The sequence below is a fragment of the Triticum aestivum genome, chromosome 6D (genome assembly GCF_018294505.1).
Source record: "Triticum aestivum cultivar Chinese Spring chromosome 6D, IWGSC CS RefSeq v2.1, whole genome shotgun sequence".
In the NCBI taxonomy this organism is placed as follows: domain Eukaryota; kingdom Viridiplantae; phylum Streptophyta; class Magnoliopsida; order Poales; family Poaceae; genus Triticum; species Triticum aestivum.
In genome coordinates, this window is record NC_057811.1 from 346,615,695 (window position 1) to 346,624,537 (window position 8,843).

Sequence of the window (8,843 nt, forward strand, 5' to 3'; positions counted from 1 at the left end):
GATGCCTCTGGTGGTTTGGGGATATTTGGGAATATATAGGCAAAAGAATTAGGTCAGGAGGGTCACGGGGGCCCACAAAGGGTGGGGGCGCCCTACCCCCCTGGGCGCACCCTCCGTCCTTGTGGCCGCCTTGTGGCTCCTCCGACTTGATCTCCAAGTCTCTGGTGTGTCTTCTGGTCCATGAAAAATCATCGTGAAGTTTCATTCCATTTGGACTCCGTTTGGTATTCCTTTTCTGCAAAATTCTAAAACAAGGGAAAAACAGAAACTGGCACTAGGCCCTAGGTTAATAGGTTAGTCCCAAAAATAATATAAAATAGCATATTAATGCATATAAAACATCCAAAATAGATAACATAATAGCATGGAACAATAAAAAATTATAGATACGCTGGAGACGTATCAAGCATCCCCAAGCTTAATTCATGCTCGTCCTCGAGTAGGTAAATGATAAAAACAGAATTTTTGATGTGGAATGCTACCTAACATATTTATCCATGTAATTCTCTTTATTGTGGCATGAATGTTCAGATCCATAACATTCAAAACAAAAGTTTAATATTGACATAAAAACAATAATACTTCAAGCATACTAATAAGGCAATTATGTCTTCTCAAAATAACATGGCCAAAGAAAGCTTATCCCTACAAAATCATATAGTCTGGTTATGCTCCATCTTCATCACACAAAATATTCAAATCATGCACAACCCCGATGACAAGCCAAGCAAAATTTTCATACTTTTGACGTTCCCAAACTTTTTCAACTTTCACGCAATACATGAGCGTGAGCCATGGACATAACACTATAGGTGGAATAGAATATGGTGGTTGTGTAGAATACAAAAAGAGGGAGATAGTCTCACATCAACTAGGCGTACCAAAGGTCTATGGAGATGCCCATCAATAGCTATCAATGTGAGTGAGTAGGGATTGCCATTTAACGGATGCACTAGAGCTATAAGTTTATGAAACCTCAAAAAACTAAGTGGGTGTGCATCCAACTTGCTTGCTCATGAAGACCTAGGGCAATTTGAGGAAGCCCATTGTTGGAATATACAAGCCAAGTTCTATAATGAAAAATTCCCACTAGCATATGAAAGTGACAACATAGGAGACTCTCTATCATGAAGATAATGGTGCTACCTTGAAGCACAAGTGTGGAAAAAGGATAGTAACATTTCCCCTTCTCTCTTTTTCTCTCATTTTTTTAGGCCTACTCTTTTTTGGCCTTCTGTCTTTTTTTCCTCACATGGGACAATGCTCTAATAATGAAGGTCATCACACTTTTACTTACTTACAACTCAAAAATTACAACTCGATACTAGAACAAAATATGACTCTATATGAATGCCTCCGGCGGTGTACCGGGATGTGCAATGACTCAAGAGCGACATTTATAAAAAATGATGAAAGGTGGCTTTGCCACAAATACAATGTCAACTACATGATCATGCAAAGCAATATGACAATGATGAAACGTGTCATAGTAAACGGAACGGTGGAAATTTGCATGGCAATATATCTTGGAATGGCTATGGAAATGCCATAATAGGTAGGTATGTTGGCTCTTTTGAGGAAGGTATATGGTGGGTGTATGGTACCGGCAAAAGTTGTGCAGCACTAGAGAGGCTAGCAATGATGGAAGGGTGAGAGTGTGTATAATCCATGGACTCAACATTAGTCATAAAGAACTCACATACTTATTGCCAAAATCTATTAGTCATCAAAACAAAGTACTACGTGCATGCTCCTAGGGGGATAGATTGGTAGGAAAAGACCATCGCTCATCTCCGACCGCCACTCATAAGGAAGACAATCAAAAAATATCTCATGCTCCAACTTCGTTACATAACGGTTCACCATACGTGCATGCTACGGGACTCACAAACCTTAACACAAGTATTTCTCAAATTCACAATTACTTGCTAGCATGACTCTAATATCACCATATTTATATCTCAAAACAATCATAAAGAATCAAATTTTTCATAGTATTCAATGCACTTTATATGAAGTTTTTATTATATCCCTCTTGGGTGCCTATCATATTAGGACTAAATTTATAACCAAAGCAAATTACCATGTTGTTTAAAGACTCTCAAAATAATATAAGTGAAGCATGAGAGTTCAACAATTTCTATAAAATAAAACCACCGCCGTGCTCTAAAAAGATATAAGTGAAGCACTAGAGCAAAATTGCCTATCTCACTACTGCAGGATGCTGCTAACGCGACACTACGATCCGAGACCCTTTGATGAAATTGTGTGCGATGCATTAACCGCAAACGGGGATGTAAAAAACCGTCAAAAAAGATGCAAAATGTTTGCGATGGCAGAGACATCAAACATGGTTCAGATTTTAGTTACGTGTGCGATGACGGGCATACGGTTGATCCAACAGAACTGTTTGCAATGAGGAAGAACAACAGAAACGGGTAGCCATATCAATGTGTGTGCGATATACGGCATACCGTTTGCTCCAAAGAACTGTGGGCTATTAGGGGATACAACAGAAACGGTCATCCAGATCAAGGTGCGTGTGATATACGGCATACGGTTCAGTCGAACAAACTATTTTCGATCAGGCAAGAGAATGGAAATGGTTCATCTTAACAAGATGTGTGTGATATGCGGCATTTGCGATGAGCCAAAAGAACACAAACGATTCGTGTAAACCAGATGTGTGTGATATGCAGCAAACAGCCCACTCGGATGAACTATGTGCGATGAGAAATTATAACATAGATGGTTACTATAGTAAGTTCGTGCGTGATTCTGTTCGTACAAAAAACTTTGAAAAATGCAAACTAGTTGCTTGCGGTGGCTAGGAGTATCGCAGACGATGCGTCCGCGAGTACTCGTGTGCGATGATTAGTAAGTTACACATAATGAACGGCCGCAAGGGTGATATGCTGATCATGGAGTCCGAGAAGACCGTCGTCGGATGGCCGCCGGCTCAGCCTTTTAGCCTATATTTTATTATAATTGTATGTATAAGTAGGCCGTGAGTGTTTTCTGCCTTGCCGCACGTGGCATTTTAAATTATCCTGAATATGTAAGACAATTATTAACTGTTGCCATTGTAAATTTGCCTCAACGATGAGCAGAGCGCGCGCAGGGACGCCACGGCGAGCAACCACGCGGTCAACCTTCTGGCACCCCGTGGGAGACATGACGGCGCGTCCATAGGAAACGATGGTGATATCACGACCGTGTGTGATAGTGGGCAGACATGTACACGCACATCCGAGAACAAGGGCCCACGTTTCAGGCTTCCGATGCGTGGCATACGGTTGATCCAAAAGAATTGTTTGCGATGAGGCAGAACAACAGAAACGGGGCTTTGTACGCCCAGAACCATCAATAAATTTTGACTTTGTTTCTCGTCACACTGCAGATTACAACACAATAAGTAATTGCAAATCTGTTCACACAGATCAAACTAATATGTGTTCACACCAATCAAACTAATATGTGTTCACACTTAGCACCGGGCTATAAAAACCACCCACTCGAAAATTACTTCACAGTTCCTCTCCCCATCACCCATGAAACTGGTCTTTCCTATCTATCGTTCTGCCATGACCGGTAGGAGGAGTTTCGGGTGGACATATAACCAAGCAGCAAAGACCAAGGCCGCGGAAGCACTAGAGAGGTCCCACTGTGAAGCGGTAGCCGCAACAGAGATGTCCCGGCGCGCCGCGGAGCCCTCGAACGAGCTCTCACGGGCACGCGAGGGGTCTCACAAGTGCACTCGCCGCGTCGGTGATCGCGATGAGCTGGTGTTGCTGAAGTCCTTGGCCGGCGGCGACGACATTCTCACTGGCCTCATTAAGCAGCAGGAGCTGGTCGATGGCTTGATGAAGCTGCTCGAGATCAGTGATGCCTTGGTTGACAAGGCGACCGGCCTCGTCGAGCAACTCATTGGTCACAATGCGAAGCTCTTCAAGGCGCTCGCCGAGAAGGAGGAGGAGGCCGCCGCCTGGAAGATGTTGCATGAGCAGAGCAGTGCCTCGGGTATGATGCTGACAGCGGTCGTCGAGGAACTGATGGGTGACTTGAGGAAGCTCTGGATCGAGCGCGAGCAGGAGGTGGAGGAATCTGTGGCTGCTTTGAAGCAAAGTCGTGAGGAATTGAAGAAGGAGCTCGAGGATGTCGTCGCCCGGCGATCCATCCACCAGTAGAGACAGTAGCGATCCAGATCGTTGTCTGTGATTTCCTTCTTCTCTTGCCCCCGTGTCTTCCGAGCTTTGCCGCATGTGGCATTTTAAATTATCCAGAATATGTAAGACAATTATTATCTGCGCCATTGTAAATTTGTCTTTGTATTATCCGTTGCCATTTTATTTGTGGTCGTATTATCTGTTGCCTATGTGGCAATTTAAATTAGGCCGGAATACGAGTTGAAACCACGAACAAAGCAAATGGTGCCATGGGATCACAAGCAAACACCCTCCGTCCAGGTGCTTTAATTAACACATTAATGGCGAAGTTGTGAGCGAGGCGAGCGACGGCTGGTGCATGGAGGTCAAAGAGCTCGCTTCCCGGTGAGCATGGGCAGCCTTGCTGCTCGCACGTGTTCCGTCGAGCCTGCGAGGTGGACAGGATGCACGCGTCCCGTCGAGCCTACGCGGCGGACTGCTCGCACGCGTCCCGTCGAGCCTGCACGGTAGACTTCTCGCGCTCGTCCCGTCTAATCAAACAGCCGCACGCACGCCACTGAGTATGGTTAAATTTTGATACTGATCTTATAATACAACCATTTGCGATATTAACGTGTCAGCTTTTTGTTTCAAAAAGGACTTCGTTGGCTACTAATGTGTGCGCCTCTTCTCAAACTGGACGATTTTTTCACCACGGCATATATGTGCCATGTCACGAAACCATGCCAAGTTTCATGTTTTTTGGGTGAGTTTTTGATTTACTGGGATTTAAAAATGGAGATTCTTAATGTTTTAGGACGACGACAAGTTTGTAATTCATTCCCATTCCTTAAATGAGACCTAAACATGCACCCAATGACACATGTACGACTTCCCACCCATTTTGCTTCACTGGAGCATGTGCTTGTAGTTCAAATTTGAATTATGGACTACATGAAATGCGTAGAAAACTTAATTAGTAATATATAATGGCCAAACGAACCCTGAACAGTTTCAAATTTTAGCAGGACACTCTTGTTATTCTATGTTGTCTGTAGAAAACAAAGTTCAAGGCGAGAAGAGGCAGCGATTATCTTTCGTCCACCGAAACACGAGGGTTGCGAGAAGCTTCGGTTTGTAAGAGGCTTGTAATATAGCTTCGCCCAAATTGGATAATTATATGTACCATGTAGTGACACCCTGCCAAGTTTCATGATTTCCTGGTGAGTTTTGGATTTATAGAGATTTTAAAACCGAGATTCGCAATGTTTGTGGCCAAGGCAGGACGGCGAGACGGTTGAATTCATTCCCATTCGTTCCATGGGGCCTAAACATGCACCCCAAGGTTACATGTATGTTTTTTCTAGCCATTTTGGTGCACTTGAGCATGTATTTGTAGTTCGTATTTGAATTACGGACATTAAATGCCTAGAAAACTCAATTAACGAATAAAAAGGGTCAAACGAACCCTAAATAATTTCAAAGTTCAGCGTGAATCTCCCGTTGTTCAGTGCTGCGTGTAGAAGAAAATACGAGGCTGGAAGAGGAAGCGGTTATCGTTTGGCCCAAAAGGGGACACGTTTCCCTATCAAAACCACGAGGGTTCTTGCGACAGGCTCCGGTTTGTAAGAGGTTTGTAATAAAGCTTGGCCCAAATGGATGATGTTTTTACCACAACATATATGTGCCATGACATGACACCATGCCACCTTTAATGACTTTTTGGTGAGTTTTGGATTTATGGGGATTTAAAAACCGAGATTCCAAATGTTTGAGGACGAGCCAGGACGCCGGTACGATTGTAATTCGTTCCCATTCCTGGCATGTGACCTAAACCTGCACCCAAAGACACATGTACAATTTTTCTAGCCACTTTGGTGAACTTGAGCATGTATTTGTAGTTCATATTTGAATTATGGACATTAAATGCCTAGGAAACTCAATTAGTGTATAAAAAGGCCAAACAAACCCTGAATAAGTTTAAATTTCAGCATGGATATCATGTCGTTCGATGTTGCGTGTACAAGAAAATACAAGGCAAAAAGAGGGAGCGATTACATTTCGCCACAAGGGGAACATGTTTCCCTATCGGAACCACGAGGCTTCTTTGAGAGAAGCTCCGTTTTGTAAGAGGTTTGTAATAAAGCTTGGCCCAAATTGGCAATGTTTTTACCACGACATATATGTGCCATGACGTGACACCATGCCACCTTTGATGACCTTATGGTGAATTTTGGATTTATGGGGATTTAAAAACCGAGATTCCAAATGTTTGAGGACAAGCCAAGACGCCGGTACGGTTGTAATTCGTTCCCATTACTGGCATGGGACCTAAACATGCACCCAAGGACACATGTACAATTTTTCTAGCCATTTTGGTGAACTGGAGCATGTATTTGTAGTTCAGATTTGAATTATGGACATTAAATGCCTAGGAAACTCAATTAGTGTATAAAAAGGCCAAACTAACCCTGAATAAGTTTAAATTTCATCATGGATATCCTATCATTCCATGTTGCCCGTAGAAGAAAATACAAGGCAAAAAGAGGTAGTGATTACGTTTCGCCACAAGGGGAACACGTTTTCCTATCGGAACCACGAGGCTTCTTTGAGAGAAGCTCCGGTTTGTAAGAGGTTTGTAATAAAGCTTGTCCCAAATTGGACAATGTTTTTACCACGACATATATATATATGCCCCATGACGTGACACCATGCCAACTTTCATGACTTTCTGGCGAGTTTAGGATTTACGGGGATTTAAAAACCGAGATTCTAAATGTTTGAGGATGAGCCAGGACGCCGGTACGGTTGTAATTCGTTCCCATTCCTTAAATGAAACCTAAACCTCCACCCAAGGACACATGTATAATTTTTCTCGCCATTTTGGTGAATTGGAGCATGTATTTGCAGTTCATATTTTAATTATGGACATGAAATATGCCTAGGAAACTCAATTAGTGTATAAAAAGGCCAAACAAACCCTGAATAAGTTTAAATTTCAGCACGGATATCCTATCATTCAATGTTGCCCGTAGAAGAAAATACAAGGCGAAAAGAGCCAGCGATTATGTTTCGACAAAAAGGGGAACATGTTTCTCTATCGGAACCATGAGGCTTCTTTGAGAGAAGCTCCGATTTGTAAGAGGTTTGTAGTAAAGCTTGGCCCAAATTGGACAATGTATTTACCATGACATATATGTGCCATGACGTGACACCATGCCTACTTTCATGACTTTCTGGTGAGTTTAGGATTTACGGGGATTTAAAAACCGAGATTCGAAATGTGTGAGGATGAGCCAGGACGCCGGTATGGTTGTAATTCGTTCCCATTCCTGGCATGGGACCTGAACATGCACCCAAGGACACGTGTATAGTTTTTCTAGCCATTTTGGTGAACTGGAGCATGTATTTGTAGTTCAGATTTGAATTATGGACATTAAATGCCTAGGAAACTCAATTAGTGTATAAAAAGGCCAAACGAACCCTGAATATGTTTAAATTTTTGCACGGATATCTTGTCGTTCCATGTTGCTGGTAGAAGAAAATACAAGGCGAAAAGAGGCAGTGATTATCGTTTCCCCCACAAGGGGACACGTTTCCCTATCGGAACCACGAGGCTTCTTTGAGAGAAGCTCTGGTTTGTAAGAGGCTTGTAATAAAACTTGCGCCAAAATGGACGAAAAAAATTCCTCGACATATATGTGCCGTGTCGTGACACCATGCCAAGTTTCACGATTTTTGGGGGATTTTTGGATTTACTGGAATTTAAAAACCGAGATTCTTCTCACGAAATGTTTTCAAATAGCACACGGTTCACTCACGAAAGCCGTGTGCCTACCAAACCGTGGCCGAGACACCCCCCCTTCCCCCTGCTGCGCGCGCGATCTGAGTCGTGCGTTTTGATTGGCCAGAATCCAAACCCCACGGATCATACGTCTGCACCATTGGATGCTCCCAGATCAAACGGCAGCCCTCAGCCCTTTCGACCGCACATGTAGTACATGGGTAAGCACTATGCACATGCGTCGTGCTAGGTCACGCTTCCTTCTCTACTACATTTTCTAAACAGGCTACTGCTTCCCGCCACTCCTCTCATCGGTTTCCTGCCTCTTCTCCCATTAGTTTCCCGCTACCAGTGTCAGTACTCATTGAAGGCTAGACGGCGACACACCAGCCATGTAAATATCACACACAGTTTCTAAAATCGCAAATGTGCGTGATAGGAGGGAGTAGGTCCCATAGGGTGACCAGCGTGAAACGCCTTAAATGCAAGGAGGCAATTCCTATCAGCAAGGTGTCGCTTCCCATCCACTAGCCTAGTCGAATAGAACGCAGAAGTTAAGCGTGCTCGGGCTGGAGTAGTCCAAGGATGGGTGACCCGGTGGCAAGTTACATATCTCAAGATTTATTTAATCGCCATGACACGGTCATTATAGAGATAAAGAGATAAATATCTCTTTAGTTACCTTGTCTCTATAATGACCTGACATGATGATTATATAAACCTTGGGATCCTTGTTTTGCTAATTTGTAGACTATGTTTTTATAGGTTATTTTTTGCTGTAAAATCACCACGACTGCGCAAGCGCGAGCAAATGGTGGAGGTACTGGCTTAACCATGTGCGATGCAAGTGCACTGTAAAATCACCACGACTGCACAAGCTAAAGGCGGATAAGTTTATTTAGAAATTAGGACGA